Source organism: Bos grunniens, chromosome 28, assembly GCF_055505025.1.
Source record: "Bos grunniens cultivar Pamir isolate PY7600 chromosome 28, Bosgru_T2T1.0, whole genome shotgun sequence".
Taxonomy (NCBI): Eukaryota; Metazoa; Chordata; class Mammalia; order Artiodactyla; family Bovidae; genus Bos; species Bos grunniens.
The window spans coordinates 21,314,706-21,333,569 of record NC_141192.1 but is presented as its reverse complement, the minus strand read 5'-3'; the positions used below and the strand labels follow the sequence as shown (position 1 = coordinate 21,333,569).

Sequence of the window (18,864 nt, the reverse complement as noted above, 5' to 3'; positions counted from 1 at the left end):
CAACCAGGGACAGACCAGGGATTGAATCCATGCCCCATGCAGTGGAAGCACAGAATCTTAACCACTGGACCACCAGGGAATTCTTGAAAGCAGGAATTTTAGGAAACGGTGGCTTTTTTTAAATTATGGCATTAGTGATCAGGTATCCAAAAAATGAAAAGTAACATTTTCTAATGGTCTTTTTCTACAGTCCACCAAAGATGTACCTTAAATTTCTAATACAGTATAGTGAAAACAAACAGAAACATGACTGTCTGCTTCTCTACTTAACAGGTAAGTGATCTTAAAGGCAATAAAGGTCTGATCTTCAGTTTTTAATCTGTAAAAGATGAGTGATATTTCCCCTGAGATATGTTGTGAATATCAAATAAGATCATTTCAGCAAAGGACCTACCACAGTGCTATGGTATGTGCTATATTCCTTTCATTTCCTTCGTACCCATAGACCTGCAGAACAGATCATTATTCATCCAACCAATACATATGTACCACCCACCTACTGTATGCCAGCCATTATGTTAGATGGTCAAGCTATAAAAATCAGATAAAATTCCTACAAAGACTTTTGCAAGAGAGCAAGCTGTTCCAAAAAAAGTATACACAAAAAGTACAATTTGTCAGTATCTATCCAATATTAGGGGTGTGCAAGAAGTATTATAAGGTACAAAGAGGAGAGAGGCCAGGTCTATTGGGATGGGGTGGTGAGAGGAACATTAGGAAAAGCTAGAGTCTTGAACTGAGCCTTGAAAAATGAGTAAGAATTTTCTGAGTATTTCAGAAGACAAACTGCATTATCTCAATGTCGTTACAATTAGATATAAAAGATATAAAAAGAATCAGAGCTAATGGTAGAAGAGTTTGGGGTCTTGAAGGGACTAATCACAACTTCAAATGCACTACCATACTATGCCCCTCCAGGGTTCAGGCAGGTCACTTATATTGACAAATGTGTAAGATAATAGCCCGGAGAAGGCAATGGCACCCCACTCCAGTACTCTTGCCTGGAAAATCCCATGGACGGAGGAGCCTGGTAGGCTGCAGTCCATGGGGTCGCTGAGGGTCGGACACAACTGAGTGACGTCCACTTTCACTTTTCACTTTCATGCACTGGAGAAGGAAATGGCAACCCACTCCAGTGTTCTTGCCTGGAGAATCCCAGGGACAGAGGAGCCTGGTGGGCTGCCGTCTATGGGGTCGCACAGAGTCGGACACGACTTAAACGTTGCTTCAGTCGTTTAAGTTGGCTCGTTTAACCAGGCTCCCCCGTCCCTGGGATTCTCCAGGCAAGAACACTGGAGTGGGTTGCCATTTCCTTCTCCAGTGCATGAAAGTGAAAAGTGAAAGTGGACGTCACTCAGTCCTGTCCGACCCTCAGCGACCCCATGGACTGCAGCCTACCAGGCTCCTCCGTCCATGGGATTTTCCAGGCAAGAGTACCGGAGTGGGGTGCCATTGCCTTCCCTGGTAAGATAATAGAGGGAGCTGCTAAACGAAAGAACTGTAAAGTGCTTGCTTTGCCTAAAATAAAACATATCTGCCAATGAAATTCACTGGTTTACAAGAACGGAATTATTGGCTTGCAATTTTAGAATAAAGCCATTGAGGCTGGAGTGGGAAAAACTAGGATATTTGTGATGGAAGATGAGGTAGAAAAATAGGTCAAGTCTTATAGCCACTGGCAGCCTTGTAGCCACTTTAGGAGTCTTGACATTATCCCTGAAGCAACATGAAGCCAGTGTTAAGCTGTGTCTAACATAGTGAGGCATATTTCAAAATGGTCATTCTGCCTGTGGCTTAGATAATGAAATAGGACAAAAGTGGGTGTGAGTACACTATTGCAAAACATGGCAATTGGTCTAGAGTAAAGGCCATGGGAATGGACAGAAGTGGATGGATTTGAGACATGCTGAAGTGATGAAAGGGATAGAACTTGGTGATGGATTCAGTAAAAGGACTGAGGAAAGGGAGATATCAAAGCTAATTCCTAGGTTCCTGGTTATATGACTGGATGGATTCACTGAGGCAAGGATCACGGGGAGAGGATCAGTTTGTTATTACTCTAGGGCAAAGTGAAAGGACAGGGGAGAGAATGAGTTGCTTGGTAGCAACATATGGAGTACGCAGAGGCCTCAGAGACCTCTAAGAGGAGATACTGGAGAGGTGAATATATGGAGCAGTCTGGGCTGAAAATATAATATTAGTTAAGTCCAAGCTAAAGAGAGAGAGAACCTAGAACTCAGCCTTGTGCGTGTCCGTGCGTCCTACGTCACTTTAGTCGTGTCTGACTCTTTCCAACCCTATGGACTGTACCCCTCCAGGTTCCTCTGTCCATGGGATTCTCCAAAGAATACTGGAGTGGTTTGCCATTCTCTCCTCCAGGGGATCTTCTCGACCCAGGGATAAAACCTGGATATCCTGCATTGCAGGCAGATTCTTTATTGTCTGAGCCACCAAGGAAGCCCCAGCCTTGAGTAACTGTAATACCTAATGGCCAGTTGGAGAATGATGAGCTGGTAAAGAAGATGGAGGAGTAGCTAGATATATGGTAGAGGCAGGGTAGGGCGGGGGTTGAAAGTGTGTATAGAAGTCAGTGGTAAGGAGTGTTTTAAGAGTAATGTAATATTGGAAATGTTGAGTTTAAAAAGTCCGTGAAGGATCTAAGTCAAAATAGTCTGGAGCTCAAAAATGGGAGTCAGGCTAGAGAGATAAACTTGGAAGTCTAGGGCATTTACGTGGCAACTTAAAGCCATGTTTGTTTAGAAAGTATAGTATAATGTGTAAAGATGGTATTCAATCAACAGTAGCAATTATATTATTCACACACTGGAGCAATAATAACACTGATGGATTTGCTTAGTGTTTTTCACTGAGAAGATAACATGGGATATATTATCCAATTGCTCTGTCAGTCAATATTTGGCCTGTCAGGAATATTTATTGAGGGTATTATAGTATCAGTTTCTCTAAAGAGATAGGACACAAAAGAAATAGAAGATATGAGTCTTACTCTGAAGTTTTCACATAGTTGGGGAAACAAAATGTGTACATAGATAATACTAATAAACAGTGTCAAAATCACATTATCAGTGAGTATAAAGTAATGAAGTTCAACACTATTCTTCATGAATGCTGAGGAGGGGAGATAATTCTGAGGTTATGTATGTTTGGTAGGGTTATTTCCTGTTTAATTTTTTTTAATTTTAATTTTTAATTTAATTTAATTTTTTTGGCTGGGCCACTCACAGATTGTAGGATCTTAGTTCCCTGGTCAGGGATCCAACCCAGGCCCCAGCAGTGAAAGCACAGAGTTCTAACAACTAGACCACCAGGGAATTCCCTAGTAGGATTGTTCAAGAACAATTTTCTAGGGTTCTTGGTGGCCTAGTGGCTAAGACTCTGTGCTCCCAATATATGGGGCCTATGTTCGATCCCTGATCAGGGAACTAGATCCCACATGCCACAACTAAGAGTTCACATGCCACAACCCAAACAAACAAAAAAACAAGCCACAATGAAGATCAAAGATCCTGCATGCCACAACGAAGATTCAGCTCATTCAAATAAACTGATTAATAAATTAATTTTTAAAAAAGAACAATTTTCTAGAGGAACTGAGTTATCAGTGGATTTTAAATAATAGAAGTCTTCAGATGGTGAAGGCTTTAGCAAACTTTAAGGCAACGATAGATATTTTTGAAATGCATCTTATATCTATGAAGAGGGGATGGGAAAGGGACCTACAGTGTCCCTGCTTAGCACTTTACATTTTCTGCCATGTGTAAGGTATTGTGACAATGTGAAGATTACCAAGAAATTAGCCTCTTTTGTACAAACATATAGAATGATATGGGCTTCCCAGGTGGCACCAGTGGTAAAGAAACTGCTTGCCAATGCAGGAGACGTAAAGACTCAGGTTCGATCCCTGGGTCGGGAAGATCCCGTGGAGGAGGGTATGGCAACCCACTCCCATGTTTTTACCTGGAGAATCCGTGGATAGAGGCTGTAGTCCATAGGGTTTCAAAGAGTCTGACACAACTGAAATGACTTAGCACTCGCACAGAGAATTACATAATTGTGGTCACAGCGTTTAGATAGTTTAGATAGGACCTTTGAGAGTCATTTAACAAATATTGGGTGTCTGCTTTGTTTTATGTCCTGAATCACTATGTGTGGACCAGGAACTAGCACTGGAAATATAGAAAAGGAAGAGAAGTCCTTTGAGAGATGTACAGTTTAGTAACGGGGTGGCATGAGAGAGAAGTACTATGACAGATATGGGACTATTGCAGAAGCACTGTTGAGAGAGCTACGAAGCTCTTAATTCTGCCTCGGTTATTATGTGAGGTTTCATAGACAAGGAGCTTTGTGAGCTGGGTTTTGAGGGATGAAGATAAGTGTGCCAGCCTGGCAAGATTGAGAGTAATATAGAGGAAAGAGAGGAGAGAACAGGAGGGAGAAGGACATTCCAGGCAGACCTGTATCTGTCCCAACTTTTCCATCCCCTCTATTCACAATGCTAGAGAAAGTACATTTGTTTAGAAGAGACTCGCCAAATTATCAACAGCCTTAAGTGAATTCTCAGAAGGGAGGAAGGAAACATTTGGAAATAATTCAGTCAGGTGGCTTTAATGTGCCTGCTAGGTAGAAGTCACCACGTGTGATGTAATGAGAAACAAGTATCAGAGCAGAGCAGAGCAGGTCCCAGCATGTCTCGGGTGAAAATGCAAAGAAAGAGATGAGGAACACAGCACACGGCTTCAGGGGTCAGAGATAATGGACTGCAGCCACAGAGCAAAACATTCAGGGCTGGAGAGTCAGCTTTGGAAGTTGGCTGGACCAGGAGATCCAAAGTGTTTGCAATGCCAAGAGGGCTCTGAAGAAGGAAGTAGCCAGAGGAAGAAGATGGTGAAGGCATTTTGGTTGGACTTCTAGGAGAAGAACCAGGATGGCCTATAGGTGTCACAAAATTCCAGGGATGAGAAATTTCAAAATGTAGGGTAGGGGCTGCTGCTGCTGCTGCTGTCGATTCAGTCGTGTCCGACTCTGTGCAACCCCATAGATGGCAGCCCACCAGGCTCCACTGTCCCTGGGATTCTCCAGGCAAGAACACTGGAGTGGGTTGCCATTTCCTTCTCCAATGCATGAAAGTGAAAAGTGAAAGTGAAGTCACTCAGTCATTCCAACTCTCTGTGACCCCATGGACTGCAGCCTATCAGGCTCCTCCGTCCATGGGATTTTCCAGGCAAGAGTACTGGAGTGGGGTGCCATTGCCTTTTCCGAGAGTGGGGGCGGGGGGGGGGGGATGAAAAAAGGGAATGAAGAAGCTGTGTTGTGAATGTAACTTCAGGAGAGTAAGTCAGTGGACTCAGAAACAAATAGCTGTTATAGGAACAGGAAACAGCATGAAATAGAATTTGTCATGGAGAGAAATAGGGCTAAAGATAGACGGGAAGGCAAGACAAAGCAAAAGCATGTCCTAAGTATGATAAACATGGAAGACCTCTAGACAGTAGACAAGAAGGTACTTGTGAAGAAGAGCCTGAAGAGACTAAAAAGAAGGATTCATTAATGTAGAAATGCTTCAATAAAGTAGCATGGAGACTAGGCTGAAGGGCACAAGAAAATGGACGGCCACGTAACAGGGGAAAAAACTTCAGGTAAGGACGGAAACAGTACTGTTCAGGAAGGGAGGGAGAGGTAATTAAGAAATCGATTGTAGAGCTTCCCTGGTGGAGCAATGGTGAAGAATCTGCCTGCCAGTGCAGTAGACACAGCTTTGATCCCTGGTCCGGGAAGATCCCACATGCTATGGAGCAACTAAACCCCCACGCCACAACTGTCAAGCCTGTGCTTTAGAGCCCAGGAGCCGCAACTACTGAGCTCCTGCACAGCAACTACTGAAGCCTGCGTGCTCTAGAGCCTGAGCTCCCCAACAAGAGAAGCCACCATAGTGAGAAGCCCATGAGCCACGACTAGAGAGTAGCTCCCACTCGCCACAATTAGACAAAAGCCCACGCAGCAGTGAAGACCCATCACAGCCAAATAATTAAAATGCTATATATGAAAAAGAAATCTATTGTGGTTATCATTTTGTAATAGGTAGAAATATTGAATCACTGTGTTGTGGACCAGAAACTAACAGACCGTTGTAGGTCAATTACACTTCAAAAATAAATAAGCAAACAAAGAAACTCATATAAAAAATGATCAGATTTGTGGTTATCAGAGGTGGAGAGTGGGGGGAGATGGAATTGGATGAAGATAGTCAAAATGTACAAAAACTTCTGATTATAAAATAAATAAGCGCTAGGGATATAATGTACAACACAATATAACACTGCTATATGTCATATGTAAAATTTAAGAGAGTAAATTGTAAGAGTTTTCATCACAAGGAAAAAAATTTTCTTTCATTTTGTTTCTACATGAAAGTGAAAATGAAAGTGAAGTCACTCAGTCGTGTCCGACTCTTTGTGACCCCACGGACTGTACCCCACTAGGCTCCTCGGTCCATGGGATTTCCAGGCATGAATACTGGAGTGGGTTGCCATTTCCTGACCCAGAGATCGAACCTGGGTCTCCTGCATTGTAGGCAGACGCTTTACTGTCTGAGCTAGCAGGGAAGTACCTCTACATGCGATAAAACTTACTCACTAAATTTATTGTGGTAATCATTTCATGATGTGTATAAATCAAATCATTATGTTGCACACTTTAAAGGTATACAGTGCTATATGTCATTTATATCTCAATAAAACTGGAAGAAGTAAAAAAGAAATCAAGAGCCTCTCTTGACAGCCTGGGCTGTGGACAGCTTTGGAGGTTAAGAAAATAAAGGCTTAAAACAGATCTCATGGCAGGAAGAGACTCAAAAGCTCCCAAAATAGTGATTGCTGAGGAGAAATAAAGACCTAATGCAGATTTAGGTCTTATGATGTCAAAGCTGTCTAAGGCCCTCACAGAATTCTGCTGTTTGCAAACAGTAGAGAAAATGGATGATGTGGATGTAGAAGTCAAATCAGGATGCTTCCAGGATAGGTTAAATTCTGGAGAGGTTAAGAGGATGAATGAATTAGTGGGTTGGAAAGTTTATCATTAAAGTTGCTGGACAAGGCATAAATGGGGAAAATGGCTGAATTTTGTCATAGAAGTAGGGAAGGAGTTTTTACCAAAACAGACTGAGTTTGACCACACTCAGATAGTTCTTGATTTGGGATATGTTTAGTTTTTAATTAAAAAAAATTTTTTTTTGGCCACAACTCTAGGTATGTAGGATCTTTTATTCCCCAACCGAGGATAGAACCAGCGCCCCCTGTAATAGGAGCTCAGAGTTTTAATTATTGTACTGTCAGGAAAGTCCAAAGGATATGGTTCTTTTGGAAGCTGACTATATAATAAAAGATCTTGTTTCATTATCATAACTAGAATATATCTTCATTCTCTATAGTTACTGTGAAGGTATGCTAATTTTCCCACTTCCTTCCAAAACCAGTTCCAAAACCAATTTGGCAAGCCTAAAATTTTTTCTCCTTCAGAATATCAATTTGATTTCCTCTACCACCTTCTCAACTGAGGTGTCTTTTGGTTTGTACCTACCATATGTTATATGTACCCTATGTTTTCTTGACAATCTTTGATACAGTTTAGAAACTTGAGTGAGAAAAAGATTTTGGGTCTGCATCTGCCAGTAAACTGACAAGTAAATGTCAATTCCTGCAGACCTGCTCCATGAAAATTCTCTGAGAATTCCCTTGGGTCTTTCAACTCTAGGTTTTCCGTGCTTTCTTGGACTTCTAGCAGAATTGATAGCGTTACATCTTTTTCGATGCTGACCTATTAGCACAGGTTTATCTTGCCCATCCTCCCCTGCTCTTCCAGGACCTCTCTGATTGTAGTTAGTGTCCCACATCACCAAGGGACTATTAACTCTTTCCTAGCTACTATTATATCATTATATCATCTATCAATCCATCCATCCACGCCTGTTCTCCTTATAGAGAATAGTAAGTCTGTCTTTCTTAGTTGTTTGCACAATTTTTACTTTTATGGATGTGTAAGAGTTCTCCACCAGCAGTTAGTTCTGCCAAATTAAAAAAAAATTGCCAATAGAAAAAAAAATTTTTTTTTTTTTTTTGCCAATAGAGGACATTAGTGAAGTTAATTAGTAAACAGGGCAACTAAACTGAAATTACAGTTATGTATTTAGGAAGTTACATAAGCAAAGATCCTATACCTACCTTATTTTCACCTCTCTCTTCTAGAGAGGTTTTTGGAAATAAGACTGGAATTCTTGCTTTGTTATTAAGAATGGGTAAGGATAGTAGGAAATTGCTTAAACATTTATTCTTTGATACTGAGGTCTGGAAAGAATTGCACTTTCTTTCCTTCTCTTTGGGTAGATCCATGTTATTGTTTAGTTTCCCACAATTTATTCAACCTTTTAGTGTCTGTTATAATTATCAGACCCCTTTTCTAACAGGTTCAAATGAACCAGATGTTGCTAGGGCTATGTTTTAAGTCTCAGATACCAAGGTGACTTTCATTGTCATCTACATGCTGATGACTTTCAAATTTGCTTTTCCAAGCTAAACCTCTTTTCCAAACTCAAACTTGTCTCAGACTTGGTCATCGGGACCTATCTATCTTGTTTTTTCCCTTGTTTTTAATGGACTGTTACTCAGTTTCTGATTTTTTAATTGAATTTTGTTTTTTGGACATGGCATGTGAAATTTTAGTTCCCTGACTAGGGATCAAACGTGCATTCCCTGCAGTGGAGTCTTAACCACTGGACCACCAGGGAAGTTCCAGTTTCCAATTTTCTACCATTGGGAAATACAGTGAAATTGTTTTGTCACCACAGATACAAACCCACCTTCAGGGCCTTTGCATTTGCTCCTTCCTAAGCATAAAATCCGCCCCCAGCTTTCTCCCTAATCTCTTTCAGATCTATTCCATGAGCTGATTGCTGGATTTAAAATTGCAGCTTTCCCCAGGATTCAGTGTCCCCTACTCTCCTTCTCCCTCCTCCCACTCTCACCATCACCATCTAACACATTATGTGTATTCTGCTTTCTAGCTTTTATTCTCCTTGCCCCCACTCCATTATTGAATACTCCATTATTGAATACAAGCACCAAGTCACCACTAGAGAAGAGGTTTCAGTTTGCTTCCTGCTGTTTCCCCAAAGTATGAAACTGTGCCTGGCACACAGTATGGACTCAAATAATGTTTATGAAACGGAGAGAATAAGCATTGTCTTGGACATTTCTCTATATCTTTGTGTGATTTTTCCATCTCAATAGCTTTTCTTTTTCTTTTTAAAATAATTTATTTGGCTGGGACATGTGGGATATTTGATCTTTGTAGTAGCACAGGGAATCTAGTTCCCTGACCAGGGATCGAACCCTAGCCCCCTGCAATGGGAGTCTTAGCCACTGGACCAGCAGGGAAGCCCCTCAATACCTTTTAAAGTAAATCATTTCAATTAATTGACAAAAGCCAGGATATTGCTAGTTCATGATAGCCTTTCTCCCTTTGTTCTTTAAGAAAATTAAGTTTTGAGTCAAACTCTCCCAACATTCTTTTCATTTCGGTCCTAGGAGATTGTTTCTGACAAGATACTGACAATTAGGCTTTCGCAAACATTAAGAAGAGTGGCATTTTTGCAGAAGTTTTATTTTAAAAACCACATTTCTTTCTCCAATCAAGGTATTTATCTGACTGTAGCCCTGAAAATACTGCAGTGGAGCCATTCATTTGCTCTGCTTGCAAACCTGGAATGTGTGTCACTCCTGGGTAGGAAGCAAATTGCATTAAACTCTGTATGCCCAGCTCCTAGCTCAAGAATAAATTTGAATGAATCAATCAGTGAGAAAGTTTGAAAGTTTAGGAATCTTTCTCGAAAGAACAATCTGGTTATGTTTATTAAAGCAGGTATAACAAAGAATAAAAATTATGTTCAGGATAAGGATAGAATGGTGTGGAAGGCAATACAAGTAGTCTTTTCCCTTCCATTGAAATTTGACCTGGAAGGAATGATTTCTATGTTCCTTACCACTGTGACTCCGTTAAAGATCTAGATTCCCATGTCTGTTTAATAACTGTCTGCTGGAAGAAGCAACAGCCCATCAGACACTTCGGGAGAAATTGGAACGCCCCAGTCAGTCTTACTTTTGGTATACTGGCACTGGTTATTCGTCTTAATGATGAAAACTTATTTATTCCTATGTCTTCTTCATCCGGAAAATGAATACCACCAATGCACAAAGGCAAATAACGAACAAAAATGTTATGATGATCCTTGAGACATCAAGCTCTGAGTCAAGGGAACACAACCCTTCTCTGGCTTCTCTCTAAGGTGCTGAGGGCAGTTTTCCATTGCTTGCGACCCAAATATTGCTCAATGGTGGCATCTCTGACCTCGCATCCCCATTAATGTATCTATAAACATTCAATTCAGAGACCCCAAAACTTTTCTGTCAGCCCCAGAGTACCTAGTTAAAAAAACATATATATATCATGACAAGAAGATCTTGATAACGTTTTCCCTCTCCAATACTCTCCTTTGACCTTTAAAAAAAAAATGGTTGGGAGAGAAGAGGGCCAAGGGGAGGGGTAAGGGTCCACAGGAGAGTCCAGCTCCAGTTTAGGGAAATCCAGCTCGCGTTTTGCCTCTCGCTCAGCAGAGCAGGGTCCAGGGAAGGCAGAGCCCCAGCTTCACTCCCTGAGGTCTGTCCTGGGGAGACAGTGCTGCTCCGGGGGGCTGACCTGGCGGGGAGCGGCAGCGCAGCCCGCTCCCGCGCCGCTTTGTGCGCGCAGCCGCTGGGCCCTCTGCTCCCGGGTCTGCCCCCCCGGACGCCCCCCTGCCCCGCCCCAGTCATGCAACTCTACCTGCCTCTGCGCTGTGGACCTTTGGGAAGCAGTCGCCCACCCCGGGGGCTCGGGCCCTGACCCTGCCAGGCAGCCGGTAGGTGTCCTCCCGGGGCCCTCCCGCGCCCCTCGCGCCCGCCGGGGCCCCTGACTCCGAAGTTGTGGGGACGATCGCAAGTTGGAAAGTTTCCCCGAGGGCTGCTGCAGGCTTGGAGCCGGGGGAACGCGCGCAGTCCTCGGAGCCTGAGGGGGCCAGTGGTGAGCTGGGAGAGGGACAGAGGGCAGGGGTCTGGGGAGGCACACGCGGAGGCCGGAAGGGGTTGCGAAGGGCAGTGCACGGCTGGGGCTGGACGTGCGCCGGGGTTCCGTGTCCGCGGGGCCGCGGGGGTCGCAGGGATGGGCCCACTCCCTGCGGCGACCCCCCACCCAAGGCCGCTTGGGGCGCTTTTGTTGCGGGTGGTAAACAATGCCCCCGGCCAGAGGACGCGGTCGCCTGCCCTGAGGCCGGGCTGGGACGCCGGGTGGGGAGAGCCCAGCGCCTCAGGCTAGGACCCCGGGCTCCGCTGAAAACGGGAGGATTGCGGGGAGGGCAAGCGTGGCTTTGGGAGGGGGTGATTCCCCGACTGTGCCCGTGATTGATGCCCCTCAGAGGAGAAACGGAGGTCTGAGCGCCTCGGGCTGAGGAGAGCGAAGAGTTAGGGCAAGTTTCGGATGGGGAACCCGGGCTGTCCCACACTCAAGTGTGTCCCGAAAAGAAGTTTTCTTCCTCCCCCATGCTAATACAGGGGGCCAGTTCGTTGGGAGAACATTTGGCACTTGCCTTCCCTGAGCTTTTCGGGGAGGAGGCTTGAGGGACGAAAATTTTGGAGTGGAGGTAGCAGGAGAGGCTTGCCAGAGGTTGACCTGGAGTTCTGCGGATCCGGGAGGAAGGGAGTAGGGAATAGAATAGTGTTCTGTCAAAATGGCCTTCTAAAAACCCTTACGGGCGCCTCTCGGTCGCCGAAAGCGCCGGCTTGCCGTCGCATCACTAGCACGGAATCCTGGAGTGGGGCCCTAGGGTGGGAGATGTGCCGAGCTGGGTGCCGGGACACTTCGGACGGCACGTGAGGGGCCGGGTCTGGGGGTGCCAGGGACCGCCGCCACTTCACGTGTCGGGAAGAGACTGGGCTAGGTCTCTCTCCCTCTCCTCACTCCCTCTCCTCTCTTCCTTCCCTCCCTCTCACCCACACTCCCAAAGCGATTCAGCTACTAAGGGCTGTGCGCAGTCTCTACAAAAAAGCGGTCGGGAAGTTGCTGGCCCTTCACAGTATACCTCCCACTGTAATGGGGAACACAAATTGGGCATTTCTGACCCAATAAAAATTAATGTATCAACAAGAGAATAAATATTACTTGAAGTGGGAGTCTTTCCCCCAGCTCCAACTCGCCCATTGCTTCTTCCCCTACTCCCCGGCTCCACTCTTGAGCACAAAATGAGCTGCATAATACAGTAATGATCAGTTTATAAGTACATGTTTGAAAAGTGTTTCAAGATTTTGAGCGAGGAGTCGATTAGGTGCACAGTCTAGTCTGAGCGCTGCACCCAGACGGTTAAGGGCGGCGCTACAGGGCAGCAACCTCAGGTCCGCTCTGAACTGCAAAGTGCCCATCCTTTCCACCTCCCCTCTCCTCAATGTTATAAAGTAAAATTTAAAAATGTCGGCCTCCTTAGGCCTCACTTAGGATGCCAAAATGAGTTTGGAAAATGTGCTTGTGAACCGGTTAGGGCGAGAACTTTTTAAGACATATTAGGAATTTATGCGTACGGTTAAACAAGGCGGGTTATGCAGATAAGGAGAGGTTTGGGGATTAGTCAGAGTTGTTTCTAAGAACTAAAAGCCTCAGGTAACGTTGATTTTGAGTGAATTTCCTGATTTTACTGGTTTGTGTTGGTTACACAGGTTGAAACCCAAGTGCCTTCACTCCCCAGTTAAGAGATCTTAATTAGCTTGGTTGTCAATGTATGACAGTGTTTAAAACCATGTTATTATTTCAAATAAACTTCAGAATCAAGTATGAGAGTTATTAGTATCCACTCTCCCTATCTCTTTGCAAAGACTAGTAGCTCATATTAAGAACTCCTGGATCACCGCTTACCATTTAACCGAAGGTTAACTATGGCTCCCAGCTCGGATCTTCTAGAATTGATGGGTTGGAGTTTTGGATCACCTCTGTCCCTGCCCTTTGTTTCTCTTCCTCCTCCACTCTTTATCTTGTTTGTCCCTCCCCTCCCCCACCTTCTTCTTTGCCTCTGTATTTTTCCTTCGTCTACTCTTTATCTCTTTTCCCACCCCTCCATCTTTCTAACTTTAGTCTTGTGTTTTGATCCAGTTGTCTTTTTATATTCTAGCTTTATTGCTACATGTTTCTTCCCCCTTCCTCTACTTTTTTGCTTTTTTTTTTTTTTCCTTTAGACATTTTCTTCCTTCTGCTTTTCCCTCTTCTTCTCAACATGTTTTATGCTTTTCTTGTTATTGGCGGGGTCATTCTCTTTCCATTTTAACTTATCCCTTCCCTTTCTGTGGCCCTTTTTGGCTTTTTTTCCCCCTCGCTCTCGGCAGGGCAGCAAGGGTGTTTTACATATGGAAGGAGACTTTGACTAAATCTGCTGGCATTCTACTGAGTTTCCCTCCACAGTCTTTCCATGTGCGGAGAGCTCTCACACTTCCTGTGGTAGAAAACTATCTAGGAACTACAAGCAGCCCGCCCACCTCCTTTTCCTTCAGAACTTAGTTACTGGAGGAAACTAAGCGAAGTGGTGCCCTTTAAAAAGAAATGCTTTAAGTCTTGTATTTCTCAGTCAAGTGCAGCAGCCTTTAAATTCTAAGAAGCTGAATGGAGTGACTATGAAATCAGAGTTTCTTTCGAAACTAGCTCTATGTATGCAAATACTCACCACTCTTTTGGCCACTACTGGTGGTGGGAAGGATTGCAGTATAATTTTAAATTGACATGTGGGCTGGATGGTTACATCAGTTCAGCCACTTCCTGCCTCAGGGGACTAGGAGATCCAGAAGGAGGAGGGATGTAGGTGGGAGAAGATTTTTCTATCACAGTACTGTCAATATTGTCCTTTACAGACGACTGATACAGTTTAGGAAGACAGCTTTTCAGTTTCTAGGCAAGGTGATTGCATCAGAAATTGTTTTTGCTTCCCCCCATCTCCCCTTTTTAAGGCTTCTTTAGGGAAAGACTACTTAGTAAACTCAAATAATACTGAGGCAGAAGTCTGATCCTGTTGATCAATTTGGTTAGCTATGTTTAAATTATGTGTGAATAATTAGCAGATATACACATAGGCCCTGGGACCCGATCTAGCCTCTTCTCTACTTTCTCTGTAACCTTCGATTTTCTATTTTGGGCTAGAATCTCTTTGCATGTTTTAAATTATAAGTTGGCCCTTATCTCCTGGGCAGTAATGTTTAGATCTCATGTACTACTCCAACTCCAGTCCCTTATGTCACAAGGACACTTTAGGGGGGGGGGAAATTATTATGGGTTGGGGATCTTGATGCCCTCTGCTGAAAATACTAGTTACCCAAGTGATGCTTTGCATCCCACAGTTGTTGGAAGTTTTGCTTGTTTCATTTTGCTTTGTTTTCTCCTCCAGGAACATAGAGCTCACCAGATAGTATCAATTAATTGCATGTAGGCCCCCTCTGGGACCTCCTAGGTATGTTTGATAACAAGGACATAATTCTCTTATTTTCTGTTCCAATCATGTTATCCTGTAGCTACTTCCATGCACTCAGACTCTAGGATATACTTTAGAGTAGAATAAAGCTGATTTTTGAGAAATACTGAAATGTCAGTTTTCATCAGAAATGAAAAACGGAAGTGGAATTAGTATTCAATTGTAAATATATTTTTCTATGACTTAAGTACTCTATAAAAAATAAAGCACCCCAAAAATGAAATAAAGCATTTAATAATGTTTATAAATTAATAAGGAAATAAGATGTATAGAAAATTCCATATTTAAATATGAATCTATATAATAGAATAGGTTCCCTCCCTTCGCCCCACCTCCCAAATTTCGGAAAAAGCTTATTGCCTCTCCTCTCAGAGTTCAGCCCTGGGGATAACTTAGTTTATCACAAAAGGGGTTACATTTCATCAGTGGAGTCAAGTGATAAAATTAAGATCTTGTGGGAGTCCTTATTTTGTTTCTGATTGTTTCTTTAGCTGAGTGGTACCCAGTGGTTTCTTTCCTGCAGTTGGGTTTTTAGGGGTCATTGGCCTCTTTCGGGATCTCATAAAAATGCTGTTATCATTTAAAGAGGCCACATCTTTCCAATCCCTGTTGCTCATACCTTTTCCATTTCCTTGACAGGCTCTTTTTCAGGAGATAAGGTTTGAATGGTAAACATTATCTTAATTACAAGTCTGAATTTCTAAAGCACTTCCATTAAAAAATATAAAAGAATATATGAGACAGAGATCAAGTTATAAACTACTTTCAAAAGCAGATCCCATGACACCCTCTGGCATATACAGATTACTTGCCTCAGCATACAAATTTTAATTTTCATGACTGATTGCAGTACTTAGATTATATGCCCCTAATAATTTTTAGCCATGTAATCCCGATATAAGACATAAAGTATGCTTATACCGATATTGTTGAATTTCTGAATTTCTACTGAATGGGATGGATTGCTTTTTATTATCTGAAAATACATCCTTATAAAGATTGCTGACTTTCTGGAGATTAGAATTGGAATGTCTTTGTTTTCTAAAAATGGTGGTGTGAAAACCAGTGGTCTTTGGAGAAAATATCCTACAGCTTTTCACAGCAAAAGAGCTAGTTTTTTTTGTTTGTTTGTTTTGTTTTTTTTTTTAAGAAAGGAGGAAAAGCAGTAAGCTTAAATGCTAAGAATTCAAGTGGATTTGTATTTAGCCTAGTATTTGTATTTAGCACAGATGTATCAAAATGCTGTTTTTCTTGTGGTTAATGTTATCACTAATGTCTATTTTAAAAATCTTTCTTAAAGGCTCAATGCTTTAACTCTAAATGTTGTGCTCTGAGATCTTTTATTATAGCGTGTGGCCTACAATGTGTTAGGTGAAGACAGAAAAAAAAGAATTAGATCTTATTTTGCAGGATATGGCAGACTCAGAATTAAATTGGTTCTATAATAATGATAACTACTATTAAATTTATTTTCTCTCTCTCTCTCTTTTTTTTTTTTTTTTTTTGTATATTGGCCTGTAGGCAGACTTTTTTTTTTTAAGCTCTCATTTATAAAACATTTATTATATGCCAGCTCTGTGCTAAGCCTTTTCATAGATCATCTCATTTTATTCTCGTAGTAACCCAGTAAAGTCAGTACTATTATGCTTTTGTTTCCTCCTATACCCCAAGGAATGTGGAATCTTATTTCCCTGACCAGGAATCAAACCCATGACCCCTGCACTGAAAGTGTGCCGTCTTAACCACTGGACCGCTAGGAAAGTTCTTATTATGCTTCTTATTCTAATATACGTAAGTAAACTGAGGAATAGAGAGACCAAGGAATTTGTCAAAATCACATGGCTGATAATGTTTCTGATCTAGAAATTGAACCCACATCTATTTTCAAAGTCTTTGTTCTTACCTCAGATATCAAAAGGATGAAACCATTACCACTAGGTTTTCCCCAGAGAAGCCCATTGGTTCCCCCAAACAACCTCATTTCAAACACAGGAAACTTGACTCCTGTTAAATAGTTTGCTGAAGGACACAGCTGGTGATCACAGCTTGAAACGGAGGGTTTTCTAATGCAACACCATCTCTAGCCACAAAACCAAATAGTGTATCCCAGGATTACCTGGATCAAAAAAGTACAACCAAAACAAAACCAAAATTTGAGGATGGTAGAGCACTGTCAAATTTTTACTGTACCAGGTAATAATTTTAAAAGAAAAGAAAAAAACCCATCTCCACCTTTTCACAAAAAAAGACTTTTATTACTTTAAAAAATTTTTATTTTGGCCATGCAACTTGCAGAATCTTACCTTCCACACTAGGGATGCAACCTCTTCCCTTTGCAATGGAAGTACATAGTCCTAACCACTGGACTACCAGGGAATTTTCTACTTTTAAAATAAATTTTGTTTATTTAAGAATTTAAGAATGGGTCTTCATTGCTGTTTGGCTTTTTCTCTAATTGTAGGAAGCGGGGCTACTCTCTAGCTGTGGTGCTGGGAATTCTCCTTGTTGTGGCTTCTCTTGTTGGGGAGCCCAGGCTCTAGGGTGAGCAGGCTTCAGAGCTGCTGCTCATGGGCTCAGTAGTTGTGGCTCTTGGGTCCTAGATCACAGGCTCAATAGTTGTGGCACACAGGCTCAGCTGCTGCGAGGCATGTGGGATACTACCAGACCAGGGATCAAACCCCTGTCTCCTGCATTGGCAAGCAGGCTCTCCACTACTGAGATACCAGGGAAGCACTCTATATATTTAGAAAGGAAATTTTAATAAGAGAAAAAGGAAGACATTAGTTAAATTAATTCAGGCTTATGAAAAACTTTACATGCCTTTTTTTTACTTCTTTATTCTTAAAATTGAAATATAGTTGATTTGTGTTTCCCTGGTGGCTTAGATAGGAAAGAATCTGCCTGCAATGCAGGAGACCCGGGTTCAGTCCTTGGGTTGGGGAAGATCCCCTGGAGAAGGAAATGGTAACTCACTCAAGTATTACTGCCTATTGAATTCCATGGACAGAGGAGCCTGGCAGACTACAGTCCATGGAATCGCAGAGTCAGGACATGACAAAGAGACCAACACTTTCACTTTTTCACTGATTGATTTACAATGTTGTGTTAGTTTCAGGTGTACTCAGCCTCTTTTTTTTTCTCATTTCACCACAGACTGATGATCATTTGGTTCAGTTCAATTCAGTCGCTCAGTCGTCTCCGACTTTTTGTGACCCCATGAACCGCAGCAAGCCAGGCCTCCCTGTCCCTCACCAATTCCTGGAGTCCACCCAAACCCATGTCCATTGAGCCAGTGATGCCATCCAACAATCTCATCTTCTGTTGTCCCCTTCTCCTCTCGCCCTCAATCTTTTCCAGCATCAGGGTCTTTTCAAATGAGTCAGCTCTTTGCATCAGGTGGCCAAAGTGTTGGAGTTTCAGCTTCAACATCAGTCCTTCCAATGAACACCAAGGACTGATCTCCTTTAGGATGGACTGGTTGGATCTCCTTGCAGTCCAAGGGACTCTCAAGAGTCTTCTCCAACACCACAGTTCAAAAGCATCAATTCTCCGGCGCTCACATCCGGAGAATATGGTCCAACTCTCACATCCATACATGACTACCGGAAAAACCATAGCCTTGACTAGACAGACCTTTGTTGGCAAAGTAATGTGTCTGCTTTTCAATATGCTGTCTAGGTTGGTCATAACTTTCCTTTCAAGGAGTAAGCATCTTTTAATTTCATGGCTGCAGTCACCATCTGCAGTGATTTTGGAGCCCAGAAAAATAAAGTCAACCACTGTTTCCACTGTTTCCCCATCTATTTGCCATGAAGTGATGGGACCTGATGCCATGATCTTAGTTTTCTGTATGTTGAGCTTTAAGCCAACTTTTCTACTCTCCTCTTTCACTTTCATCAAGAGGGTCTTTAGTTCCTCTTCACTTTCTGCCATAAGGGTGGTGTCATCTGCATATTTGAGGTTATTGATATTTCTTCTGGCAATCTTGATTCCAGCTTGTGCTTCATCCAGCCCAGCATTTCTCATGATGTACTCTGCATATAAGTTAAATAAGTAGGGTGACAATAAACAGCCTTGACGTACTCCTTTCCTGATTTGGAACCAGTCTGTTGTTCCATGTCCAGTTCTAATTGTTGCTTCCTGACCTGCATATAGGTTTCTCAAGAGGCAGATCAGGTGGTCTGGTATTCCCATCTCTTTGAGGTCAGAGTCAGGCCATTTGAGGAGACAACAGTGCAATTTGATGATGGTTCTTGGCCAGT

General features: G+C 42.6%; 1 protein-coding gene across 6 annotated transcripts in view; it reads left to right on the top strand.

The window, feature by feature from the left end:
- Positions 1-10,657: 10,657 nt before the first annotated feature.
- TET1 (tet methylcytosine dioxygenase 1) overlaps positions 10,658-18,864 on the top strand; it is a 132,383-nt gene continuing 124,176 nt past the window's right edge. For 5 of the 6 annotated variants that reach the window (XR_015157096.1, XM_086382637.1, XM_086382635.1 and 2 more), the window contains exon 1: positions 10,658-10,966. The gene's annotated coding sequence lies outside the window, so the exon portion shown is untranslated. Of the gene's footprint in view, positions 10,967-11,000; positions 11,128-18,864 lie in introns of those variants that run through there. The other variant, XM_086382636.1, reaches the window with a different exon arrangement.